Source organism: Bos taurus, chromosome 15 (assembly GCF_002263795.3).
Source record: "Bos taurus isolate L1 Dominette 01449 registration number 42190680 breed Hereford chromosome 15, ARS-UCD2.0, whole genome shotgun sequence".
NCBI lineage: Eukaryota > Metazoa > Chordata > Mammalia > Artiodactyla > Bovidae > Bos > Bos taurus.
The window spans coordinates 31,158,893-31,183,552 of record NC_037342.1 but is presented as its reverse complement, the minus strand read 5'-3'; the positions used below and the strand labels follow the sequence as shown (position 1 = coordinate 31,183,552).

General features: G+C 48.7%; 1 protein-coding gene and 1 long non-coding RNA gene across 3 annotated transcripts in view; both read right to left on the bottom strand.

Moving 5' to 3' along the window:
- The window catches only part of GRIK4 (glutamate ionotropic receptor kainate type subunit 4), a 493,259-nt gene that overhangs the window by 423,811 nt on the left and 44,788 nt on the right, over positions 1-24,660 (bottom strand). The window lies entirely within an intron of this gene.
- Positions 12,590-19,118, bottom strand: LOC132342319 (uncharacterized). Of its 2 annotated transcripts, none has more exons than XR_009490650.1 (3): positions 16,571-19,118; positions 14,511-14,753; positions 12,590-13,933 (listed from the first exon to the last, which is right to left on the bottom strand). It is a non-coding gene; the product is annotated as an uncharacterized lncRNA (long non-coding RNA). The 2 variants fall into 2 exon arrangements; XR_009490649.1 differs by having other exon boundaries at positions 18,249-19,118.

Below are 24,660 nucleotides of genomic sequence, written 5' to 3'. Positions count from 1 at the left end.
ATACACTGCCAATGAGAATGCAAGATGGTACAGCCATTCTGGAACACAGGTTGGCTGTTTCCTATAAAGTCAAACATTCACATAAACATGTGCACACCAATGAGCTTTATTGAAATTGAGCTTTATTTGAAGCTGCCCCCAAATTGAAAACAACCCAAATGTCCTTCAAGTGGTGAAGGAATATTGAAGCTGGTATTTCCACAGAATGGAAAACCCAGCAGGAAAAAGGTGTGAACTCCTAATATATGAAGCAACATGGAAGATTCTTGAACACACGATGCCAAGTGAGAGTGCATTATACTGACTCCCTCTGCTATACACCATACGATTTCATTTATGTGACTCTGTAGAAATGGCAAACCTATGGGACAAAAAAAGCAGATCAGAGGCAGCCAGGGCTGGAAAACAGGGGAGAGGATGACCCAAGGGGCACAGGGGAGTCAGGGGTAACCATAGTCACCATCCCTTGACTGTGGTGGTGCTCACACAAAGACATTCGGCCATGAAAACGCATAGAACTTTACACCAAACAGGGTGAGTTTCATTGCATGTAAAGTGTACCTTCAGAAAAACAGCAGCGCACATATCTGGAATCCACCTAGCAGCCACCTGCTATTGCCAGGGCCACTCTGTCCAAGCTTTCGTCTGCTCTTGCCCCGCCCTCCTCTCTTTCCCCTAACTTTGTTCTCTATGTCTGTTTTCTGAGACTATTTCTGCTTTGTAAATAAGTTCATTTGTACCATTGTTTTTAGATTCCACATGTAAGTGGTATCATGATATCTGTCTTTGTGTGTCTCCCACTTCCAACCAATGAACTTTCATTTAGAACAGCACTTCCCATGCCCCCTTTATTTATAAGATGCCCTCCTTTATTATCTGGACATGCCTGTGGTTCCCCAAAGTTGGCATGTTCTGAACTGCAATTCTTGCTGTTGCCAAATAAGCCCATTTTGCTAGTACTAATAAAATAACTTGCTATTATTTTTTTCACACACGGCATGCAGGGTCTTAGTTTCCTGGCCAGGAATCAAACTCCTGCCCCCTGTAGTGTAAGCTCAGAGTCTTAACACCACTGGACTGCCAGGGAATCCCCTGTTCTAATAATTTTAGATAAATAGAGTCCTTGTCTAGAGCTGGTTCCATCACATGCCTAGGGGCAACTCTACACCCATCCTCTCTCCAGCTTCTTGGGGAGCACCAATACAGCACGTTCTCAGTCTAAGAGTCAGGGAGCAGACAGAGAGCCCAGAGGATCCTCTGCTGTTGTAATATCAGGCCTCCCCCTTGCTGCCCCTGGGCTGTGCCCACCTCTGTCCCTTCATGATCTCATTGCCCATCTCTGGTGGGTGTAGACTCACAGCTAAGGGACCATATGTTCCTGCCCTTGGGAAGGCAACTGTTGCCCTTCAACCTCCCTGCCCCCAGCCTGTGGCTCCCTTCTCTTGCCCTCATCTCCATCTACCCCATCTCTCTCCCTTTGTCTCTCTGTCTCTATATCTTTGCCCCATCCATGTGAACTCACGCATTCGGGCACACACATACACACACAAACACACTTGCATACTGTCACCACCCCTTTTCCAACTCACTCCCTTCAGCTATTGAATTCACTCTGCCTGGAGGACAGGACCATGACAGATTAATGCGGTGGATACCATGCTGCAAGGGATTCAAAGGATCAAAACGATGTCCAGGCCACAGTTATGGTCCCCTGGGCTGCAGCTGAGATGTCTGTGCACTGCACAGGGGCGCATCGCTTCCTGGACCCTGCTCCAGCATCACCCCTCCTCACGAAGCTCTCAGCCTGGCTAAGTGCACACCAGTCCACCAGTCGGCCGTGGCCACACACCTCATCGCCAGCGGGGAGGGGCTCTGTCCAGCAGGTGCTCTCAGCCAGCTCATCTGCAGCCCAGCGGTGCGGTTGGGGAAGGCTAGAGAGAGGAGGGCAGGGACTGGCATAATTTCATGTCTGGCCTTTCCTAGCCGACAGGCAAAATGACTCTGTGATCCTTTAGCTCTCTAAATTAGTTGTATTTTATGATCCCCCTGTCTGGCGGGAAACATCCCATTAAATCTTAATGATCTGCCTTCCAAGAAACTTCCCAGGCCTTCTGTCCCCTGGAGGACATGGAGCCCTGGAAAAACAGGGTGGGGTGCTGGCTGGGGAAAGGGGGAGATGAACACCCAAGAGATGGTGTCTGGTAAGGGTTCCCACCAAACATCTTTCATTGAGCATCCGTCTTCAGAACCGGAACCAAGCATGTCTTTCTAAACCAAGAGCTCTCCATCTTCCCATTCTGTGCTTCTCGGGACCCAACCCTTCTCTCTGCTCAGACTGCAGGCTACACCCACTCTGAAGCCCACTTGGCCCCCTCCAGCCCAGGTGCCCACTTCTGTCTCTAGGCTACAGAAACCAACTAGGCATAGAATGTGGGACAGAGGTGCACCCTGCCCCACTTTCCATGCACACAGCCCAGGCCAGGGTAGAAATCTCTCTCTGAAAGAAAGATGCCACATGACCTTCAGGATTATTCAAATATTAACTACCTGGATAAACAGTTTCTCCTATATTCTCATTATCACCTCTCTTGCTGAAGCTAAAGTGCAATATTTCTCTTTTATATCCAGAGCAAAGATGCTTCTGGTGGCTCCTGGGGAGACAGGAAGGATGACAAGAAAGAGAAGGAGCGGGCAAGCATGGAGAGAGGGAGCAGGATCGTTCCAGCTCCCCCCACCCCCAACACAGGCCGTCTGGACGCCCAGCAGGAACTCAGGGGAGACCTTGAGCAGAAGGCTGAAGGTCACCCACTCCAAACAACAGTCAGCCTCATCCCTAACCCAGCACAGATTGGTGGTCCCAGAGGGGTCTTGGGAATACAGGCTCACCAGACTCCATCCACCCACCTCCAAGAGCTCCCTGCATGAACTAGACCTTGTCACAACTTGGGCCTGCCTCAGGAGGTGCCACCCCTGGGCCCTGGCCAGAGGGGCTGTCCATGACCCTCAGAGCTATAAGCAAGGTTCCTTCTTGAACTAAACACTTCATGCTTTTGGCTGGACCCTTTCTTGTCTCTCGTTATTCTCTTGTCTAATGGAATCTTTGAACTTCCCTGGTGGCTCAGTGGTTAAGAATCTGCTTGCAATGCAGGAGACACTGGTTTGATCCCTGGGTCGGGAAGATCCCCTGAAGAAAGAAACGGCAACCCACTCCAGTATTCTTGCCTGGGAAATACCCCGGACAGAGGAGCTTGGCAGGCTACAGTCCATGGGGTTTGCAAAAGAGTCGGATACGACTTGGCAATGAAACAACAATATAACCTTTGGTCTCCAGCTGGCCAGGTCATGAGAAAGCTAAGGACGGGCGTGTGAGTCCTCCCTGCTTCCTTTCCCAATCCAGCCACTCAAAACTCTCTCCAAGTCAGGAGCACCTGCTTCTCCACACTCCACACCCCTCTAGGAGGGGGCAGAGAAGGTAGGCCTCCATCCTCCTGAAGTCCAGCCTCTCCCGGCAGAGAAGACAAATCCATTACAAACTCGCATTACTGCAACCCATTTTAAAGTTATTATTGTGGATTCTTAAGATGTCAACAATGAGGAATCCTATTGTCCCACTAATTAATTCAGCAATCTCCCTGAAATAATAGGAGTTGTAATTGTAATTCCAAACTCACCCCTCGACCACTGGCATCAACTCATTAAACAACAATCAGCCAGCACCAGGCTTTCAAGGGGGAAGATGGACTATTCCTTTTTATAGCTACAATTAGGAGACACATTCAATAATCAGAATGAAATACAAATTTACCCAGGAGCCCAGTAAATTATGGCCATTCATACTCTGTTTTCCTATGGTCGTCGCCCACAAAATGAAAAAGGGGTTGCATCTTCCAGCTGCAGCAGGATGCTGTCTGGACCGCCTGTGAGCTGCTCCTCAGGGTCCCACTCGACAGCTTTCTGCTGCTCGGTTCAGAAGCGCCAGGAGAAGGGTGGAGGGAGCTGGATGCCCACGCCTGGATCTGCCAGCATCCTAGGGTGTCAGCAGGAGGTCAGAGTGGCTGGAGGTATCTGAAGGGAGAATCGTGGAGGCGAGAATAGGAGTTGTACACACTGTTGTGCCTGGGTGGGCGGGTGATGCTCAGGCCCCAAACACACGCTCAGGCTCTCAAGAGCACCAGCCCTTCAGAAAATCCTTTGTATTTCCTGCAAAAATGCCCCAGAGGGGAGAAGAGCTTGGAAGATGGTGGAAAGACCCATAGGTCAGAGGGAAGAGGTGTAGAAGAGTTTCTCAAGGAGCTACTGAATAAGGTGTGAAAATTAAATCAGGTAAAAGGCAGGGAGAGGCAGGAGAACTGTGAGACAATACATGGAAAAGATACCAGCACCATGGCGTCACCCTCAGCCCACCACAGGCTGAGCAGAAAACCTGTCCTCTTCAGAATTGGCAAAAATGCACATGTCCACAAATGGAGGGAATGACAGATCCCAGTATTAACATGCATAATTGAATTATCTCGGTTAGCCTGTCTGAGGGATGCTGGGTGTGGCAGGGTTCTCTGAAATGGAAAAGGCTGCTGAGCAAGATACCTGTTTCCCCTTCCCAGATCTCCTAGAGGGCAAAGCAGGAGCCACTGAGCAAAAACACAGGACAGCTTTAGAAGAAATTCAAATGAAGGGACTTCCTGGCAAGAGAAACTGGAAACTCCTTGAGGTCATGGGCCTCCTCCCTGCCACTTAGTATAGGACACACAGTAGGTGCTTAATAAGCACAATAGATGGGGGAAAGTGGAAACAGTGGCAGATTTTATTTTCTTGGGCTACAAAATCACTGCAGATGGTGACTACAGTGATGAAATTAAAAGATGCATGCTTCCTGGAGGGAAAGCTATGGTCATTCTAGATAGTGTATTAAAAAGCAGAGACATCACTTTGCCAACAAAGGTCCATATAGTCAAAGCTATGTTTTCTCCAGTAGTCATGTATGGATATGAGATTTGGACCATAAAGAAGGCTGAGCACCAAAGAATGTATACTTTCAAATTGTGGTGCTGGAGAAGACTCTTGAAAGTCCTTTGGACAGCAAGAAGATCAAACCAGTCAATCTTAAAATAAATCAACCCTGAATATTCATTGGAAGGACTGATCCTGAAGCTGAAGCTCCAATACTTTGGCCACTTGATGCAAAGAGCCAACTCATTGGAAAAGACCCTGATGCTGGGAAAGATTGAGGGCGAGAGGAGAAGGGGGTGACAGAGGACAAGATGGTTGGATGGCATCACTGACTCAATGGACATGAATTTGAGCAAACTCAGGGAGATAGTGAAGGACACGGAAGTCTGGCATGCTGCAGCTCATGGGGTCACAAAGAGTCGGACGTGACTTAGCGACTGAACAACAATAAACACATGTTAAACAGAGGGGCTGGTTTCTGGGACACCCCTCTGCTCAGTGGGCATTGCAGGGAGACCCAGAGGATAGAGCCCCCCTCCCTGCAGACTGATTGACGACTTCTTCATGGACAGCAAGTGATGCTCTCAGAACGTGTCCGTTCATTCATTCAAAACATTCCTTGGGTGTCTACTCCATGGCACCTTTGTACCAAGTGCCAGGGGTTGCCTATGAGGAAGGCAGGCAGAGCCCTGACCTGACGGAGCTCACTGTTCTAGGGAAGCAAACAGCCAGGAGGAGCGAGCAATGCCGTGAGAGGGAGATAAAGTGCTACAACCTCGCCCAGAGGAAGAGAATCAAACTGGGACCAGAGGAAAGCACAGCAGGAAGCCAGGTGCCTCCACGTCCTCATCGGTAAAATGGGAATAAGAATGCCTGCCTCAGTCTTCCCTGGTGGTCCAGTGGTTAAGAATCTCCTGCCAATGCATGGAATCCCTGTTCCAGGAAGATTCCACATGCACGCAAGCCCATGTGCCACAACTACTAAAACCCACGCTCTAGAGCCCACATGCCACAGCTACTGAAGCCGTGTGTCTAGAGCCCATGCTGCACAAAAAGAGATGCTACTGCAATGAGAAGCCCACTCACCGCAACTACAGAAAGTCTTCACGCAGCATGCAAGACCCAGTGCAGTCAAAACTATTAGTTTTTTTTTTTAATTTTAAGTGAAAAAAAAAGAATGCCTGCCTCCTAGGGTTGTTGTGAGAATTAAGTAGATAACATACAAAGATGTTCTACCTGGTCTAGTGCCCGGTTATAAGTGTTTGCTGTTATTACCATTACTACTTTAGTTCTTCTTTGCTTTCTGCCATTAAAGTGGTATCATCTGCATATCTGTGGTTATTGATATTTCTTCTAGCAGTCTTGATTCCAGCTTGTGAGTCATCCAGCCCAGCCAGTATTTTGCATGACGTACTCTGCTTATAAGTTAAATAACCAGGGTGACAACATACAGCCTTGACGTACTCCACTCCCACTTTTGAACCAGTCCATTGTTCCATGTCTGGTTCTAACTGCTGCTTCTGTGAAGGACAGGGAAGCCTGGTGTGCTGAGTCTGTGGGATGGCAAAGAGCTAGACGTGACTGAGCAACTGAACAACAACTATTACTACTATTATTTTTGTTGTTTTTTTAAAAATGTTTATTTCTTTTGTATCTTCCTTGCTGTATGCGGGCTTCCCATTGCAGCGGCTTCCCCTGCTGTGGAGCATGGGCTCTAAGGGCACTGCTCTGAAGCCCACTGCATGGGCTTACACAAGTGGAATCTTCCCAGACCAGGGATCGAACCAGTGCCCTCTGCCTTGGCAGAAGGATTCTCAACCACTGGACCACCAGGGAAGTCCCTACTACTACTATTATTATTATCATCATCCCTCCATCATTCCCTCTTTGGGAGAAGGCCTCTGGCCACAGAGGTCTATCCTTCTGAGCAGCTTAGTCGTGGATGCTGCTCCCAACACTGTCCCCTGCCCATTCAGGGACAGTCACACAGTGTGGTTACCGCTCAATTCATACAGCATGTATAGAGCCCCTACTGCACCCTGGGTACATGCTGGGGCATGTTGTGGACTCGGGGCATGTTCACGTTCATGAAAAGCTTGTGATAAGCTGGAGAGAAGACACCTCACATTCCCCAGTTGGTCCCAGAGGCACCGGTGCTGGCCCTGGAGGTGACAGGATTTGTCAAGAGATGTTCTCAGGGCTGTAAGGCCCTCCCAGGGCAGCAGTTTCTAGTCCACGAGGCAACAGAGATGAGTCAGCAGGAGTCCCAAGGCCTGGCCCTCAGCCACCTTCTGTCTGGGCCCCACAGAGGAGCCAGAGTGGGAGTACAGGCTTAGTCATCTCCAGATATAAGGCGCTGGGAGAGGGTCCTGAGCCTCAGGCCCCAGGCCTCGGTGGTTACCTGGCTCACAGTTCAGGTCCATCCACACACCGTGTATGGTGGCAGGACCAGGGCCTACTGACTCCCCATGCAGCCCCACCCCACTCCTCTTTCCTTTCCTGCTTTGTCCTCTTACATGCTTGCTCATGACCACTTTTTGAGTCCCAGGGCTCCGATTCCAACTTTCCATCCCCACATGCACCTCCTCCTCCACCCAGAGAGAAGATTTGAGCTGGGCACCAAAGACCCACGAGGCACAGCTGAGGAGCACTGAGCTGGGGTCCAGGGTCCCCAGCAGCTTTGGGATGTTGGGGGTAGGACATGAGCTGGGGTCCAGGGTCCCCAGCAGCTTCAGGATGTTGGGGGTAGGACACTGGACTAGCTCAGTGACTTCTTGTTTTCTGCTCAACTTCTCCTCAGAAATAAATTGCCAAGGCCTTTTTCATCAGGCCTAGCTCTTGGAAACCATAAAAAATCTGATTGAGCACCCTCAGAAGCACATTCAAGGGGAAATTCTCACACACATGAGTACAGATTTATTCCCTGATGACAATGGCAGTATTAGCTTTATTGATCAAGCACCAGCATCCTCAGCAACATTTATGGGGCTATGGCTCCCAGCATCTGCCTGTCCTTCGGCCCAAACCGTGAACCCGGGGGACCCTGCATGGAATCAGCAAAACCAATCAAAGATTCACGACCTCAGGGTAATTACAACTCACCAAGGGTCAGTTTGCTTTAAATACACTTTAAATACCTCAAATTGAAAGACACTGGGCTTTTATAATGCCAGAGTCTAGAACTTTACTAGATGAATAAAAGACTACTGAGTAAATTAATGAATGAGTAAATAGAATAGTCACCTTTCATGGGCTATGAGCCTGATTATTTAATTATGGATGACTGAAGCCTCTTGCTTTTCCATCTTCTCACGCAATATTTAATGGCCTTACTTGGGTCATTTCATTGCTAATTTGTACCTCATTCAGGAGCAGAAGGAGGGAGCGGAGAGGATGAAAACAGGAAAGACACGGATCATTCAGTCTTGCTCCATGCAGCAGCTCTGGGAAAGGTTTGGTGGGTAAGAAAGATTGAAACTGATGGCTACAGCCAGGTTTCTTGGGAGTTATCTGTGGATTTTTATTTATGCAAGACTCCTGCCATGAACTGCCATCTTGCTTCCACTTAGCCTGGGAAATATCCCAAGAGAGGTACTGCTATAGGCAGGGATTGAAAGAGGGACAGAAGGCACTGGGGAAGGAGGAAGCCGCTATCTTAAAGCAAGCCCAGAAAGTCCTCCCAGAGACAGCCTGCAAAGCAGACGGCCCTCCTGCCCTGTTCACCATCTCAACATGCTCTTAGCTACAGAGTTACAATGGACTTGAGAAGAGCCTGACTCTCTCCCATGATCTCTACTCCTTCCCCTGCGGGATTCAGGTCTGAATTCTTCCAGGTAAAGGCTAGTAGACATGTTGTAGAGGGGATCCCTTCGCTGACTTCCTGCCAATACAAAGGGGCACAAGAAAGGGGGAGGGATAAATCAGGAGTCTGGGATTAACAGATGCACATCACTATATATAAAATAGGTTAACAAGGATTTGCTGTAGAGCACAAGGAAGTACATCCAGTATCTTGTATAGCCTATAATGAAAAATAATCTGAAGCTGTATACCTTGACAGTAATACAACATTTTAGATCAACTATAGCTAATTTTTTTAAAGGGGGATGGGGTATGAGCAGAGTGAGTGTGCAACAGGCAAAGCAAGGGGGCAGTGATCCTTACAAACCATGCTCCCTGCCTCCAAGTAGCCTGGCCACCCAGAAAGGTATAAAATGTCGAGGTCACCATACAGACCCTGGGGTCCTCTAGGAGACCAGATCCTGGACAGAGCCTAAGCAAAGGTGTTCTAGAGACAGACATCAACAATGGGGCTGGCTAGGGAGGACAAGGAGGAGAGGCAAGGCTGTGAGTGAGGTCAGCTGAGGCCAGGGAGCACTGGTTCTGGCCACGGTAGGAGGAGTGAGGATCCGCGCTCAGAGGAAGGGCACCGGATTTGAACCAGCAAATCTGGGTCCAAGTCACAGTTCTGCCACCTACTAGCGTGACATATACAAGGGCCCCACCACCAACCGGCCTTCCTAAACTCAAAATCCTCCAGCAAGATGAAGGAGGATGACAGAAAACACCAGGAAGAGGGGACTGCCACGCACCAGGTACAGAAGGCCCCGGTCCAGGGTGCACGGTGCCCCCAGCGGACCGTCACCACCAAGCCCTTGGACACTGCACGTTTCAAACCTGAGAAACTCCTGGAGAATGTGCTCCATCAAAACAATGGAGCAAAAAAAAAAACAATGGAGCAAACCAAATAATAAGAAGATGCAGGATCCTAGAAACAGAGAATGCAAATCACAGAAGGGCAAAGGGAATTCTCAGGACCAGAGCAGAGGGAGGTCCCAGGATAACATGGCTGCAGGCCTGGGAACAAGCTGTCCAGACAGAACAGAGATGTCCAGGAGCAAAGTTTATGAGAAACCTGCTGCAACTGATGCATTGCCTGATGACAGTAATCTTGAGGAAAATTATTCTGAGAGGCTATTAGTAGATATAAAGAAAATTAGAGCCACAAAGTTAAGCAAAACAAGGCAGTTACTAACTTCAGGGGGAAAAATGAAGCATAACCATAATAAAGCAGTCAGTTGTAAATATTATTCAAATAGGTATACAGTGGAAGTAAGAAATAGATTTAAGGGACTGGATCTCATAGACAGAGTGCCTGATGAACTATGGACGGAGGTTCGTGACATTGTACAGGAGACAGGGATCAAGACCATCCCCATGGAAAAGAAATGCAAAAAAGCAAAATGGCTGTCTGGGGAGGCCTTACAAATAGCTGTGAAAAGAAGAGAAGTGAAAAGCAAAGTAGGAAAGAAAAGATATAAGTATCTGAATGCAGAGTTCCAAAGAATAGCAAGGAGAGATAAGAAAGCCTTCCTCAGCAATCAATGTAAAGAAATAGAGGAAAACAACAGAATGGGAAAGACTAGAGATCTCTTCAAGAAAATTAGAGATACCAAGGGGACATTTCATGCAAAGATGGGCTCGATAAAGGACAGAAATGGTATGGACCTAACAGAAGCAGAAGATATTAAGAAGAGGTGGCAAGAATACACAGAAGAACTGTACAAAAAGATCTTCATGACCAAGATAATCACGATGGTGTGATCACTCACCTAGAGCCAGACATCCTGGAATGTGAAGTCAAATGGGCCTTAGAAAGCATCACTACGAACAAAGCTAGTGGAGGTGATGGAATTCCAGTTGAGCTATTTCAAATCCTGAAAGATGATGTTGTGAAAGTGCTGCACTCAATATGCCAGCAAATTTGGAAAACTCAGCAATGGCCACAGGACTGGAAAAGGTCAGTTTTCATTCTGATCCCAAAGAAAGACAATGCCAAAGAATGCTCAAACTACCACACAATTGCACTCATCTCACATGCTAGTAAAGTTATGCTCAAAATTCTCCAAGCCAGGCTTCAGCAGTACGTGAACTGTGAACTTCCAGATGTTCAAGCTGGTTTTAGAAAAGGCAGAGGAACCAGAGATCAAATTCCCAACATCTGCTGGATCATCGAAAAAGCAAGAGAGTTCCAGAAAAACATCTATTTCTGCTTTATTGACTATGCCAAAGCCTTTGACTGTGTGGATCACAATAACTGTGGAAAAGTCTGAAAGAGACGGGAATACCAGACCACCTCACCTGCCTCTTGAGAAACCTATATGCAGGTCAGGAAGCAACATTTAGAACCGAACATGGAACAACAGACTGGTTCCAAATAGGAAAAGGAGTACGTCAAGGCTGTATATTGTCACCCTGCTTATTTAACTTCTTTGCAGAGTACATCATGAGAAATGCTGGACTGGAAGAAGCACAAGCTGGAATCAAGATTGCCAGGAGAAATATCAATAACCTCAGATATGCAGATGATACCACCCTTATGGCAGAAAGTGAAGAGGAACTCAAAAGCCTCTTGATGAAGGTGAAAGAGGAGAGTGAAAAAGTTGGCTTAAAGCTCAACATTCAGAAAACTAAGATCATGGCATCTGGTCCCATCACTTCATGGGAAATAGATGGGCAAACAGTGGAAACAGTGTCAGACTTTATTTTTTTGGGCTCCAAAATCACTGAGATGGTGACTGCAGCCATGAAATTAAAAGACATTTACTCCTTGGAAGTAAAGTTATGTCCAACCTAGATAGCATATTGAAAAGCAGAGACATTACTTTGTCAACAAAGGTCTGTCTAGTCAAGGCTATGGTTTTTCCAGTAGTCATGTATGGATGTGAGAGTCGGACTGTGAAGAAATCTGAGCACAGAAGAGTTGATGATTCTGAACTGTGGTGTTGGAGAAGACTCTTGAGAATCCCTTGGACTGCAAGGAGACCCAACCGGTCCATTCTAAAGGAGATCAGTCCTGGGTGTTCTTTGGAAGGACTGATGCTAAAGCTGAAACTCCAATACTTTGGCCACCTCATGCAAAGAGTTGACTCATTGGAAAAGACTCTGATGCTGGGAGGGATTGGGGGAAGGAGGAGAAGGGGACGACAGAGGATGACATGGCTGGATGGCATCACTGACTCGATGGACATGAGTTTGGGTGAACTCCGGGAGTTGGTGATGGACAGGGAGGCCTGGTGTGCTGCGGTTCATGGGGTCGCAAAGAGTCAGACACAACTGAGCAACTGAACTGAATTGAACTGAACAATGTATCAATAAATCCCCAATACTGATTTAACTAAAATTTGAATACACTATGTAAGCGTTAAGAATCAGAGGGGAAGGCAGTGTGACAGAGCTAAATCCTCATTACCACAAATAGTCATTCGATAATATAATCAATGCATTAAACTTTAACAATGCTGCTGCTGCGGCTGCTAAGTCGCTTCAGTCGTGTCCGACTCTGTGCGACCCCATAGACGGCAGCCCACCAGGCTCCCCCGTCCTGGGATTCTCCAGGTAAGAATACCAGAGTGGGTTGCTATTTCCTTCACCAATGCGTGAAAGTGAAAAGGGAAAGTGAAGTCGCTCAGTTGCGTCCAACTCTTAGCGACCCCATGGACTGCAGTCTACCAGGCTCCTCCATCCATGGGATTTTCCAGGCAAGAGTACTGGAGTGGGGTACCATTGCCTTCCCCAAACTTTAACAATACACATATATTATTTAGAACTATGAAGATACATAAACGTCAGAAGAAACAAGTGAAAAGTTGAAAGCCATTACTTCTCAGAAGGAAAACTATGGGACAAGGGAGATTAGGTGCAAAGAAGTAATATATATTATCATAAGCCTTTTAATATTATTTGACTTATGAACTATGAACAGTGATTACAATCATTATTTTTCATTTTTTTATTATGGTAAAATACACAAAACATATACTTTACCATCTTAAGTGTTTATAAGGATACAGTCCAGTAGTGTTACGTATACTCACACTGTTGTGTGCAATTAGTTCTTAAAATCCTCAAACCTGACCCTGCAGTGCTGGCCGTGCAGGGATGCTCTCCAGTGAGGCAAGGCAGCAGGCACCTTCTACCCTGACCCTTGTCACCCAAGCTTCATCTTGTCCTGGGGGGAAGGGCTGTCTCACTCATGATGCTGACACCAACAAGGTGGTCAAACAATGCTTTGCTGTAGACACAGGTCCACTGCCTTTCTCTCAAGAAACACATCTGATGAGGCTGGAATGATTAAATAAGACTTTTCTAACAGCCTGGAAACACAAAGGGGAAAGGAACAAGGAAGCTGGCTTTTATGGGTATGGTCGACCCTCTCCAGGGTTCCCAGTTCACCCTTCCTACCTAGACCCTGCCTGCCCATGGGGAGACAGCACCTTTCCCTACACCGACTCCTCCCCCAAGTGTATACTCACAAGAGCAAGGCCTAGAGCTTCTCCCCTGGCACCTTGGGGTCCTCCCAGCCACTCCTGTTTCCTGGCTAATGACCCTCCTCTTCCTGCAGTGACTGACACTCGGTAGCACGACCCTTTGGGGCAGCTCACATCTCTTCCCCCAAATCAAAATGCAACATGAAACCCCTGACATTTACAAGGGGGCACCCTACTTGAAGAATAGGAGAACAAGAGACGGGGAGTCTCTTAATCTTGAACAAAGCAGTAAACATCCCAAAGCCTGAGTTCCCTCATCTGTAAAATGGGGACTGCAGAGTCTGTTCCAATCCCAGGGTGCTTATCAGGATCAAGATAGAGATGAATAGAAGGCAGCGTTGCAAAAACTTAGAAATGTGAATGATTACTATAAATCTTAATTTTTTTTAATGTCTTATTTTTCTTTTTTTATTGGCGTATAATTGCTTTACAGTGTTGTGTTACTTTCTGCTGTACAGTGAAGTGAATCAGCTCCTGTGCTTAGTCACTCAGTCGTGTCTGACGCTTTGCGACCCCACGGACTGTAGCCCGCCACTCCTCTGTTCATGGGGATTCTCCAGGCAAGAATACTGAAGTGGGTTACCATGCCCTCCTCCAGGGGAATCAGCTATATGTATCATACATCTTCTTGCTCCTGAACTTCCTTCACACAGCCCCTATGAAAGTGAAAGTGAAGTCGCTCAGTCGTGTCCAACTCTTTGCGACCCCGTGGACTGTAGCCCACCAGGCTCCTCCGTCCATGGGATTCTCCAGGCAAGAATACTGGAGTGGGTTGCCATTTCCTTCTCCAGGGGGTCTCCTGCATTGCAGGCAGACGCTTTAACCTCTGAGCCACCAGGGAAGCCCACCATACGATTTTTTTAAAATTAGCAGACGATACAGAGATCTTTAAAGATAGTGGCAGGAGATGAGTGTATGAAGTTAAAAGCCTCAACTTCGGACAGCCCTTTCCCATGGTAACCATGGGGAGTTGCCTGATAGGTCTCTCCTCTTCCCTGCAGTGGTGTGGGCTGTCCCACCTGGAGCTGCTGACACGCTGGGCACAGATCTCCATGCCTCAGGCAAATGGTTCCAAACACCTGTGCCATTTCCCCTCCGTAAAATAAAACCACTCACAAATGCGCTTCTGTTCCTCTCATACAAATGGCAGCAGCCGTTGTTCTTATTGGATTGTAGATGAATCACTCAGAAAATATTTTTGGGCACATTATAGAGGCAATAACATAAAAGTACCTGGAAAATGGTTCTGTTTTGTTTTCCACTTTGCAAACCCAAACTGGAGCCTGGGGTTGTATTACATATTTTTGTCTCCTGTTTTTGAACAGAAGTGCTCTGCTCATTTCCACTCCACGCTGAGGAGGCGGACACGTCAATCACTCCTGAGTGGGGTGTGAACCCTTCAGAGGGTCCAGTTTGTCTTCGGCCGCAAGAACTTGAGTGAGAGGAGAGGTGAGTCTGCAACGCCAGCCTTCACATCTAGGAAGAGTGATGGAGAAGATGGAGGTGTACATCTGTCTCTTCTGAGGACAGAAGAGAAGGGAGAGAAGCAGACAGAAGAGAAGGGAGAAGCAGCAGTGAGAAGTCAGGCTGAACCCCAGGAGGACCAGTCTCACTGCCCGGAAGTGAGCAACATTTGATCACATCTCCTAGAGAGTTTATGGGGCTAGACAACCATTTGTATGGCATGTTTTGGGTTCATAGCTGCCTTGTGGCAGATGAAGGGATAGATGACCCATGAAAAGCCCAACACTGTGGCATACTAGGAAACTCCTCCTGTGACATCAGGGGACTATCTGGTACCAGGCACGAGGGTCTTGGAAGAAAATGCGGGCTTCTCTCTCTGTCCTGGAGACCTCACTTCATCAGTCTCTTCCTCTGCTAAAGAAGGGCCGGCCGGCCACTCCACAGCCTCTCATGCAGGCCTGGCAGGCAAGGCTTTCAATCATGTGTCCACGAGTCCGTTCCACACCCATAGTTCTGCTGACTTCCACAGAAATGCCCCCTCGAGCCCCTATAACATCCTGCTGAGAGCTTTGTGAGTCTTAATTCCAACATCAACACATCACAAACAGTGAAGTGGGAAAGAAGAACAAAGTCCTGATACATGCTCTCAGGAACTCCCTTCTAGTTGACACCAACCCAGTAACCGCTCAACCAGTGATGAATCCACTTAACTCTACCATCTCCCATTCAGAAAATTGAACCTAAAAAAGCAGAAGTGTGGAGATGATGAAAAGATCAGTTTCTAGGGGTGGTGATCGGGGGAGAGATGAGTAGCAGAGCACAGAGCATGTTCAGGGCAGTTAAAGTACTCTGCTTGATACTGTAGTGACAGATATATGTCATTATACATTTGTCCAAACCCATGAATGTACAGCACCAAGAGGGACCCTTAGGGAACCCATGCATCTATGGGTAGTTACAGTGTCAGTATAGGTGCGTCCTGGGTAACAAGTGCACCATTCCAATGATGCTGATGGCAGTGATGCTGATAATGGGGGACACGATACATGTGTGGGGGAGATGGCAATGGCACCCCACTCTAGTACTCTTGCCTGGAAAATCCCATGGACAGAGGAGCCTGGAGGGCTGCAGTCCATGGGGTCGCTGAGGGTCGGACACGACTGAGTGACTTCACTTTCACTTTTCACTTTCATGCATTGGAGAAGGAAATGGCAACCCACTCCAGTGTTCTTGCCTGGAGAATCCCAGGGACGGGGGAGCCTGGTGGGCTGCCGTCTATGGGGTCGCACAGAGTCGGACACGACTGAAGTGACTTAGCAGTAGCAGCAGCATACATGTGTGGGAACAGGGGCTTTGTGGGAAATCTCTGTACTCCCACTTCTAGAATATTGTAAAAAATAAATCTTAAAAATCTTAAAAAAAAAAACCTGAACCTAAAGTCAAAAAAAAGTTTGCATGTTGTTGGAATAGTTTGTGATAAACACTCCAAGGGCATGCATGCGTGCTCAGTCATGTCTGACTCTTTGCAACCCCTTGGACAAAGGCCTGCCATGGTCCTCTGTCCATGGGATTTCTCAGGGAAGAATATTGGAATGGATTGCCATTTCCTACTTTAGGAGATCTTCCTAACCCAGGGATCAAACCCATGTCTCCTGCACTGGCAGGTGGATTCTTTACCACTGAGCCACCTGGGAAACCCACATACTTTCCAAGTACCTTCTTTATTCCAACTCTAGAAGGTCTAAAACCACATATGTTGGCCTGGCCAGTCCACAAATTAGTTTGTGATTACCCCAAGTAGACTCTGTTTTAAGACAGCATGGATTTACCTGACACCGAATATTAGTTGGAAGGGATGTGAGGTCTGGTCCCCTCTCTCAGTCACTTCCTGGCTGGATCACCCTGCTTAACATCTCTGGGCCCCAGTGACTTCCTCTGAAAAACAGAGGAGACAATATCTCACCTTCATCAGAAAATCTCTCAAAACCCCTTAGAGCTCAAGGGCTACAATTCCTCACAAAATGGCCTCTACAAATGAAGAATATTTTTCCCTTCTCATTTGTCAACTAAAATCTAAGGCCTAGGGTAAAAGGCAAAGCACAGGCTTTGGAGGCGGAGAGATCAAAGTACAGATCCAGGCTGCCATTCAGGAGATCCAGGACTTAACCTCTCCAAGCCTGGCTCAGATCTCTATCATCAAAACAAGGACAGCTACCTGCATCACAGCCAATGCAGAGTAAACATAAGACCACCCTCTTCCTGCTTGGGCACCAAAGAGCTTTCCAAGCCCAGATCCGCCATGTGGCTCAGTTCTTTCTCTTAGATTTCCTGTCTCACCCTTTCCTCCCTTTAGAAAAACATGGCTTTGTCCGTTCCCTGCCAACTAACATGCTATTAGTTAAGTTTTCTCTTGTGGCCAGATATTACCTCTGAATTATAAGTGAAAAGACAGGGACATAGGAAAAAAGGGGTGGGGGGAGTCATTCAGGAGACAAAGCCTTAGGCCAGACCCTCTATTTCTGCTCATTAACCAGTGACTGCTGCCCTGGGCTGGAGACCCTCTTCCCCTACCTGTCCCTGGGCATTCGGCTGTTCTCTGTTGTTCCTCTTACAATATTGGATCTGTTCAATGCTTTATACTCGGTTTGCCAACGCAGGGATGATTCAGAGCAAGATTGGGTTATTACAAATTCAGGAGGCACTACACACACGGCTGTCATGTTTCAGTTACCCTTTCTCTCGGTTTAATAAAATTTGCCACACTAATACAAAGCCATCTTTTATCGTTTTTCCCTGCAGTTGTAACAACTTGTCCAGCTCCCTCCTGCTAATTAAAGGAGGAGGGATGCAGCAGCTCATTGGAAAGTGAGTTTCCAGGGAGGCTGTCAATATCTTTGCAGCCACTTAGCTCTGGTTCTTATGGACCTTTAACGGCCTGCGCCTCCATGATCGGAGCCCTAATGAGGTCAGCAGCTGCTGGACGCGGCAGGCAAAGCCTTGCTTGGTGGCTGCCCGGGTGCCCGCAGGCAGGAGAGGAGCCCAGCGCTCCTCCGGGGCTGGATGACGTGGATTCCGCAGTCAGTCCTCCCACGCCGCCCCAGCGTCACTGCCTCTGATGTGTGTGTGACAGTCTCCCTGGCAAAGAGTACCCACCAGAGTAACCGCGATTGGGAAGGGGGTCGGTTTGACAGGAACCATCCGCCGCCCCCCTCCCCCGCCCCCTCCGCCCCGGCTTCTCGCCCCATCCCCGCCCCCGGGGTGGAGCAGACAACCGGAAAAGGGGAGGAGGTGGAAGAAAAGGAAATGGGAAGGGAAAGAGGAGCTGTAAACAAAGAGCTGCCCTTGTGTGAAGTCCTGAGATGGGTCCAAAGCCGCCCGCTTCCGGAAGGCCCACGCTTTGTTCATCATCCCACTCCCGAGCCTTCGGGGAGCGAGACAGGGAGAGGGCGCCGGTCTTCACTGCGAACATCTACCTCCGCGCCGGTCCCCATCTGTCCAGCTAATTACCTGCTACGGCAGCCAGGCCGCTGCCCTTTACAAATGAGGCGCGGGCGAGCGGGCGCATTATCATTCCGGGCGCAGGCGGTCTCCCCTGGCCGGCTGGGCAGGCGCCGGCTGACTGTGGCTGCAGGAAGCCTCGGGACCCGGGCTAGGGCAACCTCAGGGCAGGGCGGAGACCGGCCTGGTCCCTATGCGGGACAGGGTTCCTTCCCCCAGGAGACACCTGTCTGCTTTCTGAATCCTAAGGCCCTTTCCATCCGTGCGCATCGATCCCCCTCCTACCGCCAAGTCGGGGAATCAAAGCAGGCCAGGCCAAGGTCAACGCTGGGGCGGGGGCGCTTGGGGCCAGGAGGCCCCGCCCGCCCCTCGGCTCAGCTCGCCCGGCTGATTAGCATGCGGCTGCCGTCGCCCCTGCCGTCCCCCGGCGCGGCGGCCCGGATTCCCCGGCCCTCTCCCCGCGCGCGCACACTAATAAGTTTACAAATGGAAGCCGGTGGCGCCGGTTGCAATAAAAGGCAGAAGCTCCGCTCGGGCGCTTCAATGAGAGCATTTTCCCCCGCAACAAGGGGCTGGATTCAGCTGCCTGCTGCCGTCTGAGCGGGACCAGTTGCCAGAGTAACGAAAGCCTAGCGCACACGTAGGGAGAGGGAGCGGGCGGGGGCTCCAGGGCTCGCCGCCGCCTTCCAGGACCGGCAGCCCTTCCCCTGGAGCACTGCCTCCGCGTCCCCATCTTTCCACTCTGTAGGCGCTCTCAGGATCCTGCCCCCTCCCCACACCCCAGCCTTTTAAAGGTTCTCTGAGAGCTTGTATTACATTCAGGAGACACATCTGGAGCATCTAGTCCGAGATGGATAATGTGCCAGGCCCAGGGGGTCAGTCTGGAGTCAAACTAGACTGTAGCTATGCTCATGGCGGGCCCGGGCGACAGAACAGGACCCCAGGTGCGGTAGGAGCCAGAACTGGCTCAAACAGCCAGAGAGAAAGCAGATGGGGATTCAACTCAGGTGGGCTTTTCTGAAGGGTGGGGAGGAATTCGGCGCTGGAGAACAAAGACGCCCATGATGGAACACTTGGATCAAAGGATAGAGTTCCAGAAGTGCTGGGGTCTGCTGAGCTGAGGGAGGAGGCCAGTTGGATGCTGATCAACTCTGCCCATCCCCCTCATAACTACAAGAGGGCTGCTGCTGCTCCGCCCCCAGCCCTTGGCCTATGCCTGGCCAAGACTGGACCTAGCTTTTGGTCCTCAGTTTTCAGAAGTTCACATTTTACTCCAGAAAGTCAAGGTTGCCATCCATCCTACTTCCCTTCTAGGGTCCTAAAAATATAAGGATTGTCTTATTTCCTTTTATAAGCTTCTCCTTGGGCACAGAGTCCTTTCCTGGTGGCTCAGAAGCTGCCTGCAATGCAGGAGATCAGGTTTGATCCCTGTGTCAGGAAAATCCCCTGGAGACAGGAACAACAACCCACTCCAGTATTCTTGCCTGGGAAATCCCATGGACAGAGGAGCCTAGCAGGCTACAGTCCACAGGGTCCCAAGAGTCGGACACGACTTAGCAACTAAACAACCTTGGGCACAGAGTTCACCCAGGACCCAGAAGTTGTTCCCTAGAGCCCAGAGAAGCTGGCACCTGGAAACACAACCTCCCCTCCACCCCATGATCTCACAGCTGCCATCCCAAAGCTAGGCTGCAGGTTTCAGGGCAGCTGCCTTCCAAACAGCCATGTGCTAGTATCCTAGGAGAAAGCAGGGCCAAAAGCAAAGCTTACTGGCCAAGCAATCCTTAGGCCACACGGGAAAAGAAGACAATAATAGACACCATCCATATGTCCAATACACACAGAGTTGACTTCCTTTGTAACTGACAAAGAAGAGGTTGTGCCTGGGGGAGGATGGGGTGGGGAGGCACACTTCCCTAGCCCAGTTCCTGGGAGCAGGGCCAGCTGGGTCCCTGCCTGCATGACTGACATCTCAATAGTCACAAGCATCCCCTAGCCCAGTGATCATAATACATCTACTTCATCCACATGAACAGGCCTGGGTCCACGGTGAGGATCCCCGCTGCCACCAAGCAGGCCACGCAAATCTGGGGACTTGGCTACCCATTCTGTTCCCCCAGACCTGGCTCCTCCCTTCTCCACAAATGACGAACCAGCACAGAGTCCTATCAATTCTCCTTTCTAGGTCCTTCAGATTTGTGTACTTCCAGACCTTAGTTTAAGACACACACATTTCACACTAATGTCCACAGTGGCCTCATGGTTTTTCTGCCTCCTGTCCAGCTGCTAAGTGGATCTCAACCTGTCCCCTTTTGTAGAAATCCCCGCAGTGGCCTCCTGCTACCTTTAGTCTGACATACAAGGCTCTTCACAATCGGATCCCTGCCAACTCCCTGGCTTCTCCCCTTGTACCTTGGCTCCCACTGCTTGCTATGACCTAAATATAAGTCCTCACTTCCGTGCATGTGTTGAAACGCTTCCCCAACCTCATGATAGCCTACCTCCCATTTTTTCCCAACTGGCTCTTCTACATCCTGCTAGATTCAGCTTTTGCATCACCTCCTCCAGGAAGCCCTCCCTGGTTCTTTGTCATCCATCCAACACTGAGCTCCCCACTCAAATGTATTCACCTGCTCTCCGACTAGACCCCGAGCTCCTCAGGGGCAAGGCTTGGCTCCCTCAACTTTCCAGCAAGGCCTTATTAGCAAGTGATTCAAAATGACTGAAAGTCAGATGAGGGTTTGATTCTCAGCTCTTCCATCTGTGAAGGTTGCTTAATTTCTCTGAATCACAGTTCTCTTACTTAAATGAATAATAGTAACATCTTAAGGTTCTTCGTGTTAAATGAATTATTGTGTTTACGGAATTTAGCACGATGTTTGACACAGAGAAGATGGACTTGTCTCTTTATTACTTGTTTCTCCTCAGCAACCAGTGCTTCTGGAACATTCTAGCCACCTACTCACAATGGCCGAATGAAACAAATGCCTTAAAGGAAGGACATGACATGGTTCTGAGTCTCCTCAACACCTGGCCAAACTTCCTTAGATAGGCTTTGGTTTCTTTGTAGCCCTTTTCAAGAGGGTCACAAAGAACTGGTGACCAGTTGACATGCCCTCATCACATTTAATGGGTTGGCCCAAAAATTTGTTCATGCCTTCCTGTACGACGTGATGGAAAAATCCGAGTGAGTCTTTTTCCCAACACAATATACAGTGTAGTCATCCAAGAGTCCAATCTGGATACATGAGTGGGTAAGAAGGCAGGAGAGAGACACACAGACAGGGCTGAAGGTGGGTGCCTATCTTTGGGTCATCTTGGGGCTTGAGGGAGGAGACAGGGAGCTGTTCATAGTCTATATAGACTTCACCCAAATCTCCTCCTCTGATGTTTCCTGAGCCCTAGAGATACATATGGGCTTCCCTGGTGGCTCAGATGCCTGCAATGCAGGGGGCCTGGGTTCAATCCCTGGGTCGGGAAGATCCCCCAGAGAAAGGAATGGCAACCCACTCCAATATTCTTACCTAAAGAAATCCATGGACAGAGGAGCCTGGCAGCTTATCTACTGCCTGCTCTGTGTAGTCTGGGATACCATTTCTATTCGTGAGACCCTCTCATGGTTTGCCATTGCTGGGGCAGAGGAAGCCCAGAACAGGCTCCCCAGCTCCCCAAATGGCTCTCCAGCAGTGCCAGGAATTACTGGGACTGATGCTTCCTCTGAAGCAGGAGGAGGGAGGGAGGGTGCCCAGCAGGTGTGTGGGTGGATAGGCAGGAAAGCCAAAACAAGAGGGAAAGAAGAGAGAGAAATGCTTGAAGCCCGGTAGGTGCAGATCTAGAACGCAGAGGGGGAAGCCTCCATCAAAACCTTCTGAACTTCAAAGTGCGCCGGGTTGACGACCTGCAGTAACCAGTCCTCTCCTGACCGCCCTCAGCCCAGCGTCTGCTCCCTGTCCTGGTCCAAAGCTGCTGCCTCTGGGAGCCCCTGCTCCACCCACCCTCACCCTGAGACCACACACCAGGGAGCTGGACCGGCTTGCTCCCTCCCTGGATGGTTTGCAATTTTAATTTCTCACCTTCCTAAACAGCCAAGATTTATGGCACACTTGACAGAAATATTTAATTTTCCAAATGTCTATTATTCAAAGGCTGTGGAAATCTCCAGACCTAACATTTCTGCATTAACATCCTTCTCACACCGAGGCCAAATAAAGATCTTCCCAGAGGCATGGAAGCGGGGAAAGGAGGGTGCAATCCAGGGCAGAAAGGAAGGGCCCCTAGACAGACCCCTAGGAAGCACACACCATCCCCACCAGATACACCAAATCACACATAAAGCTTTTTTATTATCATTACTAACATCAGCAAATGCTTTATTACGTGCCAGGTATTGAGCTAAGTAATTTTATTTTTTTAATATTTATTTTTATTTATATATTTATTTGGCTGTGCCAGGTCTTAGTTGCAGCATGTGGCATCCAGTTCCCTAACCTGGGATCAAACCCGGGGCCACCCTGCATTGGCAGTCTCAGCCACTCGACCACCAGGCAAGTCCGGCACTAAGCAATTTTAACAGCCAGGACCCCATTTATCTTTACAACCCTATGACGCAGCCAGTATAATTATCCTATCTTTCAGGTGGGGAAAGTAAGGCATAGAGTAATCAAGATCACCCAGCTACAGCCCCATTTCACTAGCTCCTAGCCACTATCGGACTGCTTCTTTTGTATACATGAGGGAAATGCTCTCTTTCTTTCTAGTGGTGTAACTACTTCTATTTCCAATGGAACTAACTGTTCCATTTAATTCCCTATCTCATTAAGTACTGGATTGGCCAAAATATTTGTTTGGGTTTTTTAATAACATATTATGGAAAACCTTCACGAACTTTTTGGCCAATCCAATAGATTCATTGATAAAGTCAGTGTGTACATTTGTGAAGGGACCCTGCTATCCATGGAGCACTGCTGTGGGGAAAACAAATGTAGTCCGGTCCCTTGTGGACCACGATCTAAAAATCTATCAAGAAAGCTGGGCACATGTGCAAACAATGCAACTTCCACACAGGCAGAACCATAATACCACCAAGCTAGGGGCCTCAACTCTACTGAGATAAAGGAGGAAACAAAAAGGACTCAGAGCAAACAAGAGAGACCCCTCCTGGCCCCACTCTAAGCTAATGCTCAGAGAGTTTATTCATACTAAGTGCAGAAGAGGGAAGAGGAAAAGGGAGGCAGACAAGTGGGCAAGAGTAAGAGGCAGCCGATGAAGCAGGAGAAAAGAGAAAAGTCACGGGAACCCAAGCAGGTCTGCTGTGGAGGAAAAAAAACTATCCCACCAGGCTCTGGAGCACTGGTTCATTATCAGCCAGGGCTGTTGCTGTTAGTCGCTAAGTCGTGTCTGACTCTTTGCAACCCCCTGGACTGCAGCCTGCCGGGCTGCTTTGTCCATGGGATTTCCCAGGCAAGAACACTGGAGTGGGTTGCTATTTCCTCCTCCAGGGTATCTTCCCCACCCAGGGATAGAATCCATATCTTCTGCATTGGCTGGAGGATTCTTTACCACTGAGCCGCCTGGGAAGCCCATAGCACCCGGGTAGTAGCTAACATTTATGATCACAACCCTGAGAAATGAAAAAGTAATACAACTGTATTCTGAGTACACTGGTTAAGAGAGCATGCCTATGGCTGATTCATGTTGATGTTTGATAGAAACCAACACAATACTGTAAAGCAATTATCCTTTAATTAAAAATAAATATTTTTTTTTAGAAGCTCAGAATGAAACCTTAAAAAAAAAAAGAAAGCATGCATATTAGTCCTACTTTTCTTATGTCCATTTGGATGGAAAGATTTCATTAAAGCGGCCAAAATATTTTTTTAAGTTTTGGTCCTTAAAGAAGTAAGTTACGTTCTGTCACTGGTTCTGTAAGTACCACAGTCAGTCAGGACTGGGAGCTCCTGTTGGTCAACAAGACTCTGCCTGGAGGGGAGGGGAATTTGGGGTGAGAATGCATACATGTATATGTATTGCTGTCCCCCTGAAACTATCACAACATTGTTAATCGGCTATACTCCAATACAAAATACAAAGTTTAATTAAAAAACAAAGATGAAGATTCTGTCTGGCCCTCTCTGCTCAGGGCTCAGGTAAGCATTCAATCAGAGATGAGAGTCCCATGGCTGCTGGGACCTCCTTCACACATGGCTGAGAAAGTAGGGGAAGCTAGGGAGCCCCTCTCCCCCAAAGCCAGTCCTGAGGAGCCCGAGACCTCATTCCCCAGCTCCCTGGAGGCCACGCTGAGAGCAGAACTACCACCACCTAACCCAAGGGGACCTTTGCTGTCCCCTGAGGGTCGCCACTCCCAGACTTCTCTAGAAGGAATCCTAATCAAAGTTGTCAGCAGATAATGTGCGAGGTTTCT